This window comes from Thermobia domestica, chromosome 4 (assembly GCF_964235325.1).
Source record: "Thermobia domestica chromosome 4, izTheDome1.hap1.1, whole genome shotgun sequence".
Taxonomy (NCBI): domain Eukaryota; kingdom Metazoa; phylum Arthropoda; class Insecta; order Zygentoma; family Lepismatidae; genus Thermobia; species Thermobia domestica.
The window spans coordinates 329,959,585-329,978,647 of record NC_137457.1 but is presented as its reverse complement, the minus strand read 5'-3'; the positions used below and the strand labels follow the sequence as shown (position 1 = coordinate 329,978,647).

At 37.6% G+C, this 19,063-nt stretch overlaps 1 protein-coding gene across 3 annotated transcripts in view; it reads right to left on the bottom strand.

Annotated features, from left to right (window-relative positions):
• The window catches only part of LOC145684458 (autophagy-related protein 16-1-like), a 483,875-nt gene that overhangs the window by 21,364 nt on the left and 443,448 nt on the right, over nt 1-19,063 (bottom strand). For all 3 annotated transcript variants that reach the window (XM_081756872.1, XM_081756871.1, XM_081756873.1), the window contains one exon: nt 7,875-7,995. The gene's annotated coding sequence lies outside the window, so the exon portion shown is untranslated. The remainder of the gene's footprint in view (nt 1-7,874; nt 7,996-19,063) is intronic.

Below are 19,063 nucleotides of genomic sequence, written 5' to 3'. Positions count from 1 at the left end.
GAAGAGATCATTAGTGCTCCTATGGAGGGGGGCAACTTCACGGAGGTGATTCGAGTTTGCAAGTTTCAACATCTCCAGAAAGCATGTTATCACTAGTTATTGGATCTGCATTAAGACATTTTTTGATAATTAATCAATTAAGTTAAAATTTATATGATTACTTGCAGCCATATTAGACTAATTTTGAAAATAAATACATCTATAGGGAAAAATTCCATCAACTTGTCTGTTAAGTATGTGCAACATGTCTCCCTTGTTAATAAAATGGCTTATCGTGTGATAGTCTCTACCTTGTTAAACGAGGAGGAAGTTCAACATCGACCTAATCTAATTTTGTCGTGTAACACAAAGTTATTAGTTGTTACAGTACTTGTAAGTTGTAACGAGTTTTACGTTCTGAATAATTCATTTAAAAATCCTGATTGTTGCAGATTGCATAATAAACAGAATACCATTGAATTAGCAAATTGTAATCTAAGCGCGAAACGACCTGACCTGAACTATAACAGAACTGTTTTAACAATAACGATAAAAAAAAAAAAAAAAAAATCTTCCGAATGTTTAAGCGTAAAATTTCGATAAGGCTCCAAAACATTTTGAAACGGATGTTGTTCCACGTTTCACGCCAATCCTTCTGTCTAATTGACAATGATAGATAAATTAATTGGATTTTCTATCAACAATGGAAATAAGCCTAATTGAATATTCTGTTTTTTCACTCTTCAGGGGCGTGCAACCGCTATTCGCAGTTCATTTCTATTGGTCGGGGAGCTGCGTAGCAAATAAGGTGCTTCCGTTTGACATTCGTAACAAAGGCGCCCAACATAACATATATGCACCTCCATGCTTTTCTCCCCATAATATGAGAAATTATATAAACAGTTAATTTTAATGAAATCCCTCTTTCGAACATCTTTAATGAAATCGCTGAGAGAAGTTCAGTAGAGCACTGGACTTTTGTTCAACTGACCTAGGCGTTTTACGGAAAACATTTTTTTCTTTCTCTCAAAAATTCCAGCACAAAACAGTTCTTTTTCCAGATAGTGGCACTGATCTGTAACTCCAAATATGGTTTACGATCAAAGCCATTGGCGTACCTCAGGGGGAGTCTCCGGGGCCGAACCACCCAATAACATAGCATAGCATAGCAACTAAAGCACTTAAAACGAAAACTGCATAAAAATGAGATTCAAAAAGTTATTCGTAAGAATACAATATGTGCAATGTAACTTTTCTGTTTCCACTGAATTAATTCTACAAAGATGAGACTGAGCTGAACAAAATTACATGAACTAACTAACTGTATGGCCTATGATACCAGGGATTCAACCGCGTTCACAACAGCTCTCCATTGACTTCTGTCCTTAGTCAACCGGATCCAGTTTCTATTTTGTATTCCTATTTCTGCGAGATCCACCTTAATATTGTCTTCCCATCTGTGCCTAGGTCCTTCTAATAGTCTTTTACCGATTGGGTTTCTAGCTAAAATTTTGAAAGCGTTCATACTTTCTTACATTCTGGCTACATGGCCTGTCCACCTGAGCTTCTTAGATTTAACCACCCTAACAATGTTAGGTAAATCGTATAAACTAAACAGTTCCTCGTTATGGAGTTCCCGCGCAGGGGCGGATCCAGGAGCGACTTCTGGGGGGGGGGCGGTGGGTTGTCGTACTGCTACTTTTAAGGGCTCCAAACTTTGGGATGGGTTTTATTTATATATATAAAATAAGAAAGCTTCCTCTACTGGGGGGATCGCCCCCTGGATCCGCCCCTGTTCCCGCCATTACCTATTCCTGTCTGTCTTGGGTTCGAAACTCGAAGAAACCCATGGACACGATTTTGTCCACCATCACAACGCATAAGATATGGGAATGAAGGAAAGGGACTTTCACTGTACGTGTTCGAAAACTATAGCTTAAGGTTTGCTTATAACAGTCGCCTAATTTCACATTTACAATCATCCGCAGGAAAAACCATTGAGGCGCAGGAAATTCACACCTACTTTATTTCATTACCGTTCATTGTCATTTGAAATTCAAACTTGCATCTTCATGTTCGATCTCGAATGAAAGCACCTTTGTGCGTTGGTAGTCCACAGAATCATCCACAGGTGCCGCTAGTGTGATATTACAGTGCTTTTAAAGAAGCCAACTCAGAAGTAGTTCTAAGTCTCCGCACTAGATGGTAGTAATATACCGAAACATAGGAGTACTATGAAGTTGATCTTTTAGTCTTGAATCTCTTTTCACTACACTTCATAGACATAATTAAACAGTGGCGTACGCAGAATTTCGTCAAGAGATCCAAGCACTGAATGTTGTTTCCTTGTTGTTTCATTTAGAAGAAGTGTCATAATTGTATATTCAGGATATCTTGATATAGTACGGGATGCCCACGGGGTGTTAAGCCCCGAACTTCCCCACTGCATACTACACTATTGTAATTAATCCTCTCATCCATCTGAATGATCCACTAAATAATATATTGCGATTCCCCAGAGCGTAACGTCAAAAGCCTTCCGTGCATTCAATTCCTTTGTAACCTTTTCCTAAAAGAAGGTACAGCCCTCTTCAAGGTATCTAAAAGGAAAGCAATTATTAAAAAAAAAAAAGTTATCTCTTCCCCTCCGAAAAATACACCATACAATTTCCAAAAACAGTCATGTCAAGGGCGCCGATTTCTCTTAAAATTGGGGGGGGGGGCATTCAGATGCGGAAGTCATATATGAGGATTATAAGACAAATTACATTCAAATTATGGCAAATATTGTATATTCATAAATACAATGAGGAGGTCCACATGAGCTTTGGAGGGGCCCCGGCCGCCCCAGGATCGGCGCCCTTGGACACAGTGGCTCAGTGGTAGAGCGCTTACCTCTGGTGCTTGGGGTCCCTGATTCGATCTCCGACCAAGAAAGTTTGTGGTGGACAATATCGTGTGCGTGAGTTTTCTCGGGGTACTCGCGTTTCCTCCCACATTCGGATTCCACCAATTCTTCCATCATCATTCACTTGCCTTAATCATCCGTCTCCCTTTGCTGAAAGAACATAATCGTGGGACGTTAAGAGTCTTCATCCCAGCGAAATTAAAATACCGCTAATTTTACATTAATTATGTGATATCTTCAAATAGATAAAAGATAATCAAAATGTGAAACAAGAGCGCCCTAGACAATATCATTTTACATGAGAAACCGTTATCACGAATCACTTATCTGCTTTCGATTTCGAGCCATTTTGAAAATTGGCATTTATTTTCGCGTTTCTAAACAGCTGAAAACATAAAGCCACTTGGTGACTTGTGATAACGGTACCTCACGCAAAATAATATTGTCTAGGGCGCTCTTGTTTCACATTTCGATTGTCTTTTATCTATTTGAAGATACCACATAATTACTGTAAAATTAGCGGTATTTTAATATCGCCGGGATGAAGACTCTTAAACTGAAAGGCATCCATTTCCAATAACAACTGTAGCAAGCACAGAATCTTGATGTAAAATTCTGAATTACAATTGAACAGATTGGACTGGCTACAAAACGGACACAGTTTGAGAGATTTGAAACAACCGACAGACAGTAACACCCTAGAATCTGTAACCTCTCTTATAGAAGTCATTGAAAATAGTAGTAGCCGACAAACCTACAGGGTAGACGTAAAGTAACTCCCTATTTTTAAATTTCTATTTATAGTTAAGTAAGGCGTAATGCATAGCTCTTTTAAATCCCCTGATATCCAATGGAGAGAGGTAGTCGATTTAATATTGAAGACAAGCCAAAACTACAGCAAGTTATGAGGTGTGAACAGAGGCGTACCCACAAGGGGTCTACTGGGTCTGGCTCCCAAAAACTTCGTCCTCGACATACACTTGTACAGTTTCTTAATAAAACTAGTTTAGGAGAGTAATACTTGATATAGGCTAAAGATCAGATTTTACTCATAATTTGTATTTCTTTTCTGATAAAACAATCTAATTTTATCATTTTTCGTGAGAATATAGGAGTCAGTTCTTAAAAGTTACTTATAGTTATTTCTCTGCCGTCCGATACTACATAAACATAGTGGTATTATTGGATCCCCCTAAACCTTGAACCTTTCCCCAAAATTTCTGGACGCGCGCCTGTCTGACTGACTCTAAGTGAGTCAAGTGCAATGGTCGTGCGGAGCTCAACACGGAAGACATACTGTCCTTGGTGCAAAAACAATATATATTTTTTTTAATAATAAAAAGTCTTAAATAAAAGTCTGATCGAAGCAAATCACTTTTAATAAATAATTTCACTTTTATTTAAGGTAATGAAGCTCGAAAGCTAGAATGCACGATTCAGATTTTGAATCGAATCTGAAGAATTCGATTCGGATCAAGGGCGCCCATGTTGTAGTTTCCAAGAGGGGGCAAGTATAAGCGACGTTTCAAAAATAGTTTCAAATTTTGCTGTAACTAATGTAAAAAAAATCTATTGGACTTTCGATATTCTGAAGTATAATTTCCTCTAGGGGTAGGGATGCGCACGAGATGAGTCGAGACAGGATTTTCCTGACAAAATTCGACTCGAGACACGGCTCTTCTAATAGAGAAATATACATTTTTCGAGTCGAGACATCACTTTTACACATTTTCGAGACGAGACAGCCACAAATCTTGTCTCGTGCGCATCCCTATCTAGGGGAGGGGGCGAGCACTCCACTTTGCCCCCCGTGATGGGCGCCCTTGATTCAGATTTTGAAAAGTAAGTCACAGAAGATTTATCACTACCGGTAAATGCAAAACAAAGTGTGACAGTATGAGGTGGATTAACGTATTTTCGTATTGCTGGCCAGATTTGTTGAGAGACACCACGAACGCTGAACGCTCTCAGGTCAGCAATCTTTCGATTCGTTTGACGCAGCTTTGTATTCTTTCCTATATTGAGCTAGATTTTTTTTTATTTCCGCTCTAGTTTTTCTTCCCTACATCTTGTATTATTTGGTCGATACATTTGAATCACGTCCTCCCTCTAAGTGACCTTCTGTTACTCTCCCCACACCTATAGTGACCACGGCGAGTAGTGAAGCCTGGGCTCTACACAAATCATAGAACTGCTTTCCCTCATGTGCTATGCTTAGGAAGAATTCGGGACGATTCGTAGAGCTGCCTTCCGAACGGGCACTTGAGAGGCCTCGTCCCGGCGAAATTAAAATACCGCTAATTTTATAGGAATTATGCAATATCTTCAAATAGATAAAAGATAATAGAAAAAAAATGAAATGAAATCTTTAAGTTTAACGTCCCACGGTTATGCCGGTTAGGCTAAAGGAGACAGTGATAATGAGAAATGAGTGAAATGGTGGAATGAAGAAAGTGGGAGGAAACGGGAGAACCCCGAGAAAACTCACGCACACGGTGTTTGTCCACCACAAAGTTCACTTGGCGGGGGCTGGGATCGAACCCAGGACCCCAAGCACCAGAGGTGAACGCTCTACCACTGAGCCACCGCGGCCCCTAAAAGATAATAGAAATGTGGAACAAGAGCGCCCTAGACAATATTATTTTACATGAGATACCGTTATCACACGACTCGCTTATCTGCTTTCGATTTCGAGCTATTTTTGAAAATCGGCATTAATTTTCGCGTTTCTAAATGACTGAAAACGGAAAGCCACTAGATGACTTGTGATAACAGTACCTTACGCAAAATAATATTGTCTAGGGCGCTTCTGTTCCACATTTCAATTATCTTTTTATCTATTTGAAGGTATCACATAATTACTGTAAAATTAACGGTATTTTAATTTCGCCGGGATAAGACCTCTTAAGAAACAGTGAAACAGTGAAGAAGTGCTCCAACAATGTTGTCAAACTTATAAGACCGGTGAATGAACGTCAATAAAATAGCACTGGAAGAACTATAACACAAACACTAGAAAATTATTCGTATTAAAGAGTAACAATAATAATAGCAAAACTATAAAGCAACGATCACAACAAAACAAAACGAAACTTAGCGGCAAACCGACAACACTGTACCTTCAGGAGATGTTCTCCGTATAGCATGAGAAATGTCACTGGCAAAATTTCTCATGGGTGGAGGTTGACGAACAGGGCACACCCTTGCGTTCTATTGGATGTAGAAATTAATAGATGTAGGTCAAGCTTCACGACTACTCGCAATCACTATAATAGGGTGATTCCTAATTACTCATAATGTGTCCTCTCGAAATATTTTTCAGTATATTGCTCCTTTTTCTCCTACTATTTTTCCCATTGATCATTCGATATCTTATCTAACCATTCAATTTTCAACTTTTTTTTTGTATAGTACATTTCTAAGCTGTTATTTTTCTTCAACCGCCTTCTTCGCCTGAGTTATTATGGATTTCCTATCTTATTTGTATCTGTTATTCTACTCGCTAAGTAGCAGAATTCCTCCACTTCTTCCGCCATGCAATCTCCTATTTTCATCTTCATTCTTCTTGTACTTTCTTTCCATGCGCTTAAGTTGAGTTTAAGTTTAACGCCCCGTTCAGCAGCAAGGCTATATGAGACGTGGACCTACTGATTAACATGGAGTCCGAACCACATGAGCTCCCGCCGGGAATCGAACCCGTATGCAAACCGCTTAGCCACGAAGGAGCGCTTCTTTCCATGCGCATCTCATAACTTCTGTTTTGCTATGATATTCATATTGAAGTCGCTGTTAAGCACTTTATGCATTCTACTTACACGTTAGACCTGCCTGTAATTTTTCTCATTGTCTGCCAACAGCGTGATAAGGAATCTGCTATTAGTGAATTATGTATGGCCTGCAATTTCTGAATGAGATCAGACACACGAACTGCTGTTTATGCAAAATGATGTTGTTCGCATTTTGCCGTCAAGAATATTACAATGGACTGAAAATAACGCAATTCTTACGAAGAGGAGAAGGAGTATAATTTACTGAAAAGAAGTCGATCTGTATGGAAAGGAAGATTATAACTGACTGAAAAGAAGCCAATTTTTACGGACAGGAAGATTGCAACTAACTGAAAAGAAGTCAATTTTTTATGGAAAGGAAGATTACAACTAACTGAAAAGAAGTCAATTTTTTACGGAAAGGAAGATTACAACTAACTGAAAAGAAGTCAATTTTTTATGGAAAGGAAGATTACAACTAACTGAAAAGAAGTCATTTTTTTACGGAAAGGAAGAGTACAACTAACTGAAAAGAAGTCAATTTTTTTTACGGAAAGGAAGATTACAACTAACTGAAAAGAACTCAAGTCTTTTATATATTCCTGTATATATAAAGGAAGTAACTTACAACTGACTGAAAACAAGTCAATTCTTACACAGAAAGAAGATTATAACTGAGGGGACACAGTGGCTCGGTGGCAGACGGCTTATCTCTGGTGCATGGAATCCCTAGTTCGATCCCCGGTCAAGGAAGCTTGTGTTGGACAACATCGTGTCTGCATGTATTTTGAGATACTCTCGTTTCCTCCCATCTTCTCATTCCACTAATTTTTACATTATTATTATTATTATTATTATTATTATTATTATTATTATTATTATTATTATTCACTTTTTTAATAATCGCCTCCTTTAGCCTAACCGGCATAATCGCGGGACGTTAAACTGAAATATTTCACTTTTATTACAATGGACTGAAAATAACGCAATTATTACGAAAAGGAAAAAATATTACAATTGATTGAAAATAACACAGTTCTCACGGCAAGGAAGAATATTGCAACTCATTGAAAGGAAGGAAGAGATTAGATCAAAAGGAAGAGATTAGAAACGGAATGTAGAAGCCATTGTTAGTTTGAATCTACAAGTAACAACATAACATTTATGATGATGACAACGACACAAAGAACAAGGTAAAATAATAAAAAAGAAATACTTACAAACTCTACTCCTCAGATCCCACACTTTGAGCGTTCTGTCATGGCTCCCGCTGACTACCTTGGACGGCTCACCAAGAAATTTTGCTGCCAACACTTTCCCGCTGTGGCCTGTCAACGTGTGCTGTAAAAAACCAAAAGATATACACAATTAATTCATTACTTGTACAACCTTTGGTTAATAACATTGACAAAGGAACAAAAGACCTTTCAAGGATTAAAAAAAAAATACTAATCAACTTGAAAATGCGTAATTAAGACAAGAGTTAAAACACTGACACTTGTAATAGGTCAGAAATTTGCCTATAGCAATTCTGATATCATACAGAAAATCTTCAATATGGCTAGATATACTTTCATTCGTTTGGAAATAGACTTGATTTAGGATTTTAGAAGTTAGATTTCTAGGCTTTCGGCACTTATGGCCATTTAGTTCGTCATGTATGAGGGATGACGTCCCTTGGCGAGCACACTATCCGGGGAAAGGGAAGGAAGGAAGCGGCCTGGAACCTATAAGTTAGGTACCACCTCGGCATTTGCCTGGTTTGAATGAGGAAAATCCAGGAAAGCCTCAGTCAGGATGGTTGGCCTGGAAAAGCTTTTTACACCTTTTTCGACAGAGTTCTCCCACCGGAAATCGAACCACGTCGAAGGGGAAAGCATTAGAGGCTATGCTACGCGGGGCCACTGGAAATAAAATTGAATCTTAAGCCACATTGTCACGTTAGAAGAACTTGTAGCTGTCATAAAAAAAAAAAATAATAAATCTTGAAACGCTACCATATTTCACCATGTACACATAGTCTTGAAAGGGTCATAAAATATTTTTTCTCCATCTGGCAAGGAGTTGAACATTGTGAAACTTTGTGGGACGTCTTGCTTGCTACCTGCTATCGCCCTCCCGCTGACATAAAGGAAAAAACAGTTTCGCCGCTTCCGAAACAACGGATTATTTTGGACAGGGAAGGGAAGTGCACCAAAATACATGTTTTTAATGAGGTGGTTCACTGTTTGTCCACTAGAGTGCAGTGTTGCATGTGTGGAGAAACCTTTCTTGCCTTCAAGAAGTTGTAACATGTAAAGAGTAAATAGAAAGATCGGGTTGAATTTTTTTTTTTTTTTCGTAATGACAGGTACAAGATTCATTTAACGTGGCAATGTGGCTTTAGGTTTAACAACCTGTAGTTTACGAAACGACACTAATAAATTCGATGTTATTCAATTCTTAGACTTCCAAGCTACGCTACACATAAGTATCGGAAAACTTATAGAACAGCCACGTTCGCCTGTCTGTCTGTCCGGAATCGATTAAATGTTCCGAAAATAGTTGCCGACTCTTTTAATAATCTTCCATTCAAACCTGACATATTAAAAATGTCTTCCGGTTTCAACGTTAATCGTCATAAAATCGAAACTATAATAGATAGCGAGAAACTGATTTCTATAATCGATTAAGCGTTCTTGATTTTTGTATCCTCTCTACTAAAACAGGAAGTTGTAGAAATATACCATTTTCAGTTTCAGTTAATTTTCATAGAGCAAAAACGGTAAAAGATAGTGAGAATTGAGAATTGGCATTTTGATATGGCTTCAGTGTACAAACAATTTATTTGTTTTTCTATTTATATACATTTCTGGACACTACCGGCATCTATGGTCTTAAGCAAGTCATATATGAGGGGTGGTGTCCCTCGGCGAACACACTACCCGGGGAAAGAAGAAACTATGTTAGGTACCATCTCGGCACTTGACTGGTGTAAATGAGGAAAACTAAGAAAAAAACTTTAATTAGGATGGCTGGCGTGGAAATGTTCTTATATGGGTTCGATCGAGTATTCCCATCGCGATCGCGAATCGAACACGGGACATCTCGCACCGAAGATCAGAGCGTAAGTGACTACGCTACAAGCGCAACCTTCATCCTTCTATTCAAACCTTCCATATGGATTCAACTTTCCAATAATAAGTTCCATGTGAACCCTAATCCTTCTATTTTGATATGGTTTCAGCGTTCCAAGAAGAAATTCCAAATGGACCTTCATCCTTCTATTCAAACCTTTGATATGGCTTCAGCGTTCCAAGAACGTTTTATATGGACCTTCATCCTTCTATTGAAACCTTTGATATGGCTTCAGCGTTCCAAGAATAAATTCCAAATGGACCTTCATCCTTCTATTCAAACCTTTGATATGGTTTCAGCGTTCCAAAAATAAGTTCTATATGGACCTTCATCCTTCTATTCAAACCTTTGATATGGCTTCAGCGTTCCAGGAATAAATTGCAAATGGACCTTCATCCTTCTATTCAAACCTTTGATATGGTTTCAGCGTTCCAAAAATAAGTTCTATATGGACCTTCATCCTTCTATTCAAACCTTTGATATGGCTTCAGCGTTCCAAGAATAAATTCCAAATGGACCTTCATCCTTCTATTCAATCCTTTGATATGGCTTCAATGTTCCAAGAATAAGTTTTATGTGGATCTTTACCCTTCTATTCAAACCTTTGATATGGCTTCAACGTTCCAAGAACGTTTTATATGGACCTTTATCCTTCTATTCAAACCTATGATACGAATTCAGCGTTTCAAAAATAAGTTCTATATGGACCTTCATCCTTCTATTCAAACCTTTGATATGGCTCCAATGTTCCAAGAATAAATTCCAAATGGACCTTCATCCTTCTATTCAAACCTTTGATATGGTTTCAGCGTTCCAAAAATAAGTTCTATATGGACCTTCATCCTTCTATTCAAACCTTTGATATGGCTTCAGCGTTCCAGGAATAAATTCCAAATGGACCTTCATCCTTCTATTCAAACCTTTGATATGGTTTCAGCGTTCCAAAAATAAGTTCTATATGGACCTTCATCCTTCTATTCAAACCTTTGATATGGCTTCAGCGTTCCAAGAATAAATTCCAAATGGACCTTCATCCTTCTATTCAAACCTTTGATATGGCTTCAATGTTCCAAGAATAAGTTTTATGTGGATCTTTACCCTTCTATTCAAACCTTTGATATGGCTCCAATGTTCCAAGAATAAATTCCAAATGGACCTTCGTCCTTCTATTCAAACCTTTGATATGGTTTCAGCGTTCCAAAAATAAGTTCTATGTGGACCTTCATCCTTCTATTCAAACCTTTGATATGGCTTCAGCGTTCCAAGAATAAATGTTATATGGACCTTTACCCTTCTATTCAAACCTTTGATATGGCTTCAGCGTTCCAAAAATAAGTTTTATATGGATCTGTACCCTTCTATTCATACCTTTGATATGGCTTCAGCGTTCCAAGAATAAATGTTATATGGACCTTTACCCTTCTATTCAGACCTTTGATATGGTTTCAGCGTTTCGGAATAAGTTTTATATGGACCTTCATTCTTCTATTCAAACCTGTGATGTCTTATATCTCATACCCCACGTATGTGATGTTTCAACCTCACGAATATTTTTAGGTTTAACCAAAACATCTCTTAACCTCCGGGAAGCACATGTTTGCTATCAGTTTAAACAACAATAGTCTAGACTTTATAAATTCCCTCATACCCCAAATGTGTGAGGTGGCTTATATCTCATACCCCAAGTATGTGAGTTTTCGCCAATATTTGAGGTTAATCAAAAACACACACACACTTTTAACACAGGTTTGGTAGCAGTTTAAACAAGTTTCTCATACCCTCAAGTAAACCTAAATGACGTTTTAACCTCATCAATATCTTTTGGAGGTTTAACCCAAAAAGCTGATAATCTCAAAACACTTAATCTGCAAAAATAATAATTAACTCCAATGTATGGGATATGGATAAGCAGATACGTAAGCAAGATTTTTTTCGGGAGATATCCAAATTAAATCTTAGGATAAATTACAATAACATTTCTTAAAAAAATGCCTCTAAATTTAGGTTAAATTTACAGAAAAGTCAGGATTTCTCAGGGGCAGAGGCGGACCCAGGGACCCATTCCCTTACGTACGTCGCTGTGAATAGGCACTGTTACAGTCTCCGTTACCCGTCAAAGTATTAATTGATTGGCTTCATTAAAGGACTCGGCCGAGATAATCGCTCTAAAAAAATAAATTTTAAAAAATAGCTTTTATTCAAGTTTTATCCTGTGGAGTAACGGACATGTTTACGTACTAACACAAGAAATTTGCAAGACTCAATAGCGCGAGTACTATGTCCCAACCTTCTTCTATAATAAGGTGGTTGATGAAAGGATTTACTGCAAGATGATCTTGGTGCTACGGTTTTCAGCGCGGTATAGCAAAGAAATAAATGGTGAATGATGTTTAAACCTTTCATTTTCCAATCTTTCGCTTCAGAACGCTCGGAGATAACTCTGGAAACAATCATTAGAATGGTGGTGCTAAACATTAGCACACAATACTAAACACATTCGTGCCTTGCACTTCACGATAGCTGTTATGTTTGACTGAACGTTTTGAATGGAAGGAGATTTCGTCTTTGGCTGGTTGTAATGAACTAACCTCGTCTTCGGAGGTCGTTCTCTGCACTGTACCGCGTTTGATGAATATGTGAACTTGGGTGTTCGAACCGTGGGAACAGCCAACACACGATTCACCTCCATATTCATAGTTTGCCTCAACATTGCAAACGAAAACATTTCTTGAAGAGAATTTTATAACATATTCTTCTTCTCTTTCTACAAAATTAAATCAATGGATCAAACACTGAAAGAAAGAAAATAAGTATATATTATTCTGTGCGATTGAATTAACGCTATAGAAGCATAAACCCTTCAAAGCGGAGGCCAATATGGGTTATTGCTCTGCTTCAGATTTCCGTTTTCTATTTATCAGGATTCGGAAGTTACGTTGGCACACCTGCGCTGTCAAAGCTAATAAACACCATTAGTTACGTATCAAATTAATAACCTCCACTGTTATAAGCATCAGGGCAAACTTTCATTTATTAATGACTGCGATATATTGGAGTTGGTGCATAAGTTCGTGCCGTTTAGTGGCAGTTTGGTTCCAACAAACACATCATTTTTTGAGGGTGTGCACCATCCTTTTGCACGGGGTGTTGCTTCTTTAGCCATTCTTTTCTCTTCTTTAAGTTCACATAGTCAAGAAATCTTTGACTTTGACGTTCAACGGTTATGACGGCTAGGCTAAAAGAGACGGTGATGATGAGAAATGGTGGAATGAAGAAAGTGGGAGGAAACGAGAGAACCCCGAGAAAACCCACGCACACGGTTTGTCCAACACAGAGTTCACTTGGCGCTTAGCTGGAATCGAACCTGGGACCCCATGCACCAGAAGTGAACAGTCTACCACTGAGCCACTGCGGCCCTAAGTTCACATACAGACACCATTTCTCGATACCCTGGAATAATGTTCCCAAGACATGTTTTTTTCCTTATAACAAGTCAAACTGTAACGGGCCAGTAAAGACGAACATATGGGTTCTCTAATTTTTGTTGGTGGCACTTAATATATGTGGAACCCCATATACCCAATTTCTGTACCTTACCCAATGAATGCAAATGGCGCACAATGGTTGTATGATGGAACTCCGTTAATTTGTGGCAATTCCCGTGTTTGTTGTTTGGTGAGGATTATCGTGAACCAACTGATTTAGGCGGTTTTCATCAAAATGAGATATTCGAGAACGTGATTCATCACACAAGTCGAATTTTCCTTGGGGTTGCGCTGGCTCAGTGGTAGAGCGTTCATCTCTGGTGCATAGGATCCTTGGTTCAATCTCAGCTCGCACCAAGTAAGCTTTGTGGTGGACAAACACCATATGCGTGTGTTTTCTCGGAGTTCTCCCGTTTCCTCCCACTTTCTTCATTCCCTTCATTTCTCATAATCACCGTCTCTTTTAGCCTAAGCGGCGTAACTGTAGGACGTAAAACTTAAAGATTTCATTTTAAAAAAATATACCAACAACAATGTTTTTAGAATTGTCCTATTTCTTGCAGATAAATAGTCAAAACCAGTGATACTCAACCGATGTGTCGCGACACACTGGTGTCACGCAGTCTACTAAGATGTGTTGCGAAATTTTGGAATTCAAAAATCACGAAGAATTTAATAATAATTAGTTAAAATCGAGACAGACTGTACCAGTCAACACTTCCAGCGGTAGCATTCAATAACGCTCAGTGCTATACAGTTATTATAAAAACTCACTGGTTTCACTATTATAATATATATTATTTTTTTATATACCTAGGTAATAAAAATACCAAACAAGTGTGTCGCGATGCCCTAAACGTAAAGTGTGTCGTAAGTCGAAAAAGACTGAGAACCACTGGTCTAACAAGAATTCGTCAGTTACGTCTAACAGATGTCCCTACTAGAGACCTGCACGGGCCGGGCTTGGGCGGGCCGACACTGATTTCTCTTCAAGTCGGGCCGGGCTAGGGCCGATTAATTGCAATTCTTTAATAATTATTGACTTTCTTTAAACAATAATTGGAATAATGACAAACGTTGAAGAAGTGTGCCCGTGAAAAATGTTACAAAATGAGACTTTTAAAATTTTTCGGGCCCGGACCAGGCTTGGGCCAAGAATTTTTAAAAAACTTATCGGGCCGGGCCGGGCTCGGGCCGAAAATCTCCAAACCTTTTCGGGCCCGAGCTGGCGGGGCCTAGGTACATTCGGGCTGGATTGGGCTCGGGCCGAAAAACTCGGCCCGTGCAGGTCTCTAGTCCCTACTTGAGCATCCATCGAAATTTCTTCTCGTCTAACATAGACACATGAATACACATACAGACGCTCATAATGAACAGCCAGTTCTATGAGTACAACAAAAACATGGTTATATAAATGAGGATGAACCGGCAAACAAATTGAAAATAGCATTTTAGAAGAAAAAATCTTTTAAATGGGAGAAATGAACAGTTTAACCGACAGGTATGAAGCGATTTGAGCAAAAATGGCCCCTAATTACAGAAAGACTTGTTGAGATGCAGGAACAGATTACATTTGTAACAGATTGTATCCTCTGGTGTGGTGGAAGGCCTTCATTTGAATGCGTGATGAAAACCTAACGAGACGAAGGGGTGGAACTTGTAGACAGACAGGAAATGGCTTATATTTATCCCGTTCTTTTAATCTGGAAGAAACCAAAAGGAAATTCACTCATGCAGACAAGCACCATCGGAGGATGTCACGAAAAAATAGAACAGTCAGTGCATAATCCGCCCAAGAGTCTTTCTTCTTATTTCTGTTATTATTGTAGCTTTACAAAAGTCTCAACAAAATGAAAATGAAACGTAAGCTAGCAATGTATTTTCATTTCATTTTTTCAACGTTTCTTCTTTTTCAGTTACAGCGATGGAAATCGTACGATAATTTTCGTACTAACATTTCAGAGATATGATCACATTAACTGGTAACACTGTCGCTCTGTAATCGGAATCTACTGGGTTCCAACTTCGCAAAATTGACGAATATCTCTGGAGTATTTTCAGATTTATTCCTGAGTCGCACTGGCAAATGTAAGAATAGTACATTAAAATTACTATTAAGTGGTTGCATTTTATTTACTCTTTGACTAACGTAGTAACTGTTTAACAGGAACAGTTGCAGTTTCTTCCTCTTGGTTAGCTAGCGTCTAGCTATTTAACGGGAATGCTAGCAGTTTACTTTCGTTCATTGATTAGCTAAGTAGTCAGTTGACTAGAAGCTTACTTCCTCTTCGTTGACAAGCGGTAGTAGCTAAGAACACTAGCAGTTTATGTCCTCTTTGTTGACAAGCGTAATAGCTATCTAATGGGAACACTAGAAGTTTATTTCGTCTTTGTTGGCAAGCGTAGTAGCTAGGAACACTAGCAGTTTACTTCCTCTTTGTTGACAAACATAGTTGTTATCTAGTGGGAATACTAGCAGTTTATTTCCTCTTTGTTGGCTAGCGTAGTAGCGATCTAATGGTAACACATTTTATTTCATCTTCGTTGACAAGCGTAGTACCTATCTAAAGGGACATTAGCAGTTTACTTACCCTTCGTTGACAAGCGTAGTAACTATATAATGGGAACACTAGCAGTTTACTACATCTTCGTTGACAAACATAGTTGCTATCTAATGGGAATACTAGAAGTTTATTTCCTCTTTGTTGGCAAGCGTAGTAGCGATCTAATGGTAACACATTTTATGTCATCTTTGTTGACAAGCGTAGTACTTATCTAATAGGGACATTAGCAGTTTACTTCCCCTTCGTTGCAAGCGTAGTAGCTTAATAATGGGAACACTAGCAGTTTACTTTCTCTTCGTTGACAAACGTACTTGCTATCTAATGGGAACACTAGAAGTTCACTTTCTCTTCGTTGATTTGCGTAATATGTATTAAACGGAAAAGATACCAGTTTACTTTCTGTTCATTAACTAGAGCAGTAGCTACTTATTGGGAACATTCGGGTGGTGGCCGTCATAAAATATGTAAAGTTCATGAAATGCCATACTAGGATAAAAAGTATTCTCAGTGTTTTCACATCAAGTTAAATCTATGACCAAGATGGCAGAATGCGCACTAATAGGCCTATAGTTTGGAGTGGCTAGGGGAGCTCAGTTCTGAAACTTTAAGATATTTGTTGGTATGTATACTCATGTCCAAAATTATTGTCGCATGTCTATAAATATGTTGTTGTAGGAATATAATTTGATAACGAATTCGCCTTGTATTTCTTATAATGTTAGTATGTGTATAATCGGCTTTTGTATGTGGCAAATTTCATGTCAAAAAAGCAGTAAATAACAACAATAAAACGAAAATAAAACTTTCTTGTCCATTTAGCAACATTTTATTTTACTCATTATAATTTTCGTATTTATAATTCTTTTCCTATGAAAATTTACCACAAATATACATTTCCCGATTATACACATAGTATCAGTATTAAAACTATCCTGCAAAATAATTATCAAATTATTTTCTTACAAGAAGACAGTTATAGATATGCGACAATCATTTTGGACATGAGTCTACCTAGGTATATATATAAATACGATTAACTGAAGTTAATCCTCCAAAAATAATCTCGCCGTCTGCCATTCTTAGTATTCTGGCTATGGGTCTGCATAGTAATGTAATTTCCATCAATTAAAATTTATTGCTTCGCCACTTAGGCATAGAAGAGAAATACCTCTATCATATATAATCTGTGGAAATGCTATCACTTACATTCAGTAGCGTAGCCTGGATGTGTGTTTGGGGGAGGCAAGTGCTGTTATAGGTACACATAGAAAAAAAAATTACAAACAAAAAAATATATAAACATAAAAATATATAAAAAATTACAAACATCAAAGTACCAAAGTACATTGTCGAACCTCTTTGGGGGGCCCGGCCCCTCTGGGCCCCCCTTCCCTACGCCACTGCTTACATTCTTTTCACTAACTAGCATATATTAAATACTTAATAAATATTATGCGATATACTTGAGGATTATAGACAATGCCAGTTTTCATACAGCTGAGCAATATTCAATTTTAATTAAAAATATACCGAGTGAGCAAAGGCTAGTGCGTAGCGTGCTTACTTCAGAATTGGGAGCCTTATGTTCGAATTCAGTGTTCAGCTATTCAGATTGTTTTACTTCAATCCCTCCAAGCAAATAGTGGGATCAGATAGTCGAGAGAACTGTAAGTACTTAGCACAATTATAGCAAACTATTCTTTGTTCATTCGCTGTGTACAATAGTTTAAAATCTTGCTTAATTAAAAGTTATAATTCTTTAAAATAATGCTTAATTAAAAGTTCTACTTATTTAAAATTATGCTTAATTACATTTCTACTTGTTTAAAATCATCCTTCATGAAAAGTTCTACTTGTTTAAAATCATGCTTAATTAAAAGTCCTAATTGTTTAAAACTATGCTTAATTAACAGTTCTATTTTTTTTTAATTATGCTTAATTAAAATTCCTTATCATTTAAAATCATGCTTGTTTAAAAGTTCTAATCTCTAAAATCATGCTTAATTAAAAGTTCTATTTCTATAAAATATTTAATTAAAATTTCTAATTCTTTAAAATAATTAATTAAAAGTTGTTTTTTACGATCATGCTTAATTAAAAGTTCTAATTATTTAAAATCATGCTTAATTAAAAATTCTAATGGTTTAAAAGCATGTTTAATTAAAAGTTCAATTCTTTAAAATCATGCTTAATTAAAAGTTCTAATTGTTTACATTAACATTTTTTTTAGTTTGCCCGCAAACGCCACGTCATTTTAAACACTGAGCTATACTGTATTTTAAGACTGCGCTATACAATTAAGCGTTACCGCAGATCGCGACATGTATCAGCGTCGCTATTTATTATTACAAAGTTAGTGTGACACGCAGACAGAGACATCTGCCGTTTATTAACAAAGCTATGAACTTGAATATTTTTCTAAAAGACACTACAAATTCTGTTTATTAAAAAGCATGCAATGGTTTTGCACTATTGGAAATATAAGATGAACCAGATTACGATTACAATTTCCAATCCTGGTTCTAATTCTGTTCGTAGCGAGATGTTGCAGCCCCGAGGAGGTTGGATGGTTGATATTCAAACAAGGAACAGCCCATCGCATTGCAGTTATCTCTCTGGAACATCTCATGAAGGATGATGATGACAGCGAGTTAGCCATCGGCGACAACTAACGCTCACAACAAGTGAAAAAAAGACGAAGAAAGAATTGTTGGCGCTATAACAGAGATCAAACGAGTGTATTGTAAATGCCATTGTTGTATGTGGCCATGTATTTGCATTAATCACCCAGAGAATGATCCAAACACTCGATGGAATCGATCGATCACGGAGGAGTTGGACCCGAAGATTGATCAGACAACGCGCTGTTTTGTTTGCCAAGCCAAAGCTTTCAAAAGAGAAAAACCACTCAATGCATTGTTTCAATTCAAAAGAACCCGGAAACTTATTTACGATGGTTCGCTCTGACCTTATTCCAATGCACGGAATATACAACTGAAGAATGGCCCAGTGCAAAATATAAAAGGTTGTTTCTTTCTCTGTAAGCATACGGACAAAAGAGTGGTCCTATGTGTAATGTTACGTCTGTTGCAACATCGTTTACAATGCGGTTGTTGTTTTTATAGTTTGTAAATACTTGTAACATCCCTCAGCTATGGTTCACAGAAATGAAGAGGTTACTAAGCTCTCCCCCCTACATATCAAGAAACCTGATGCCGACTGTTGAGGATATAACATTTGTAA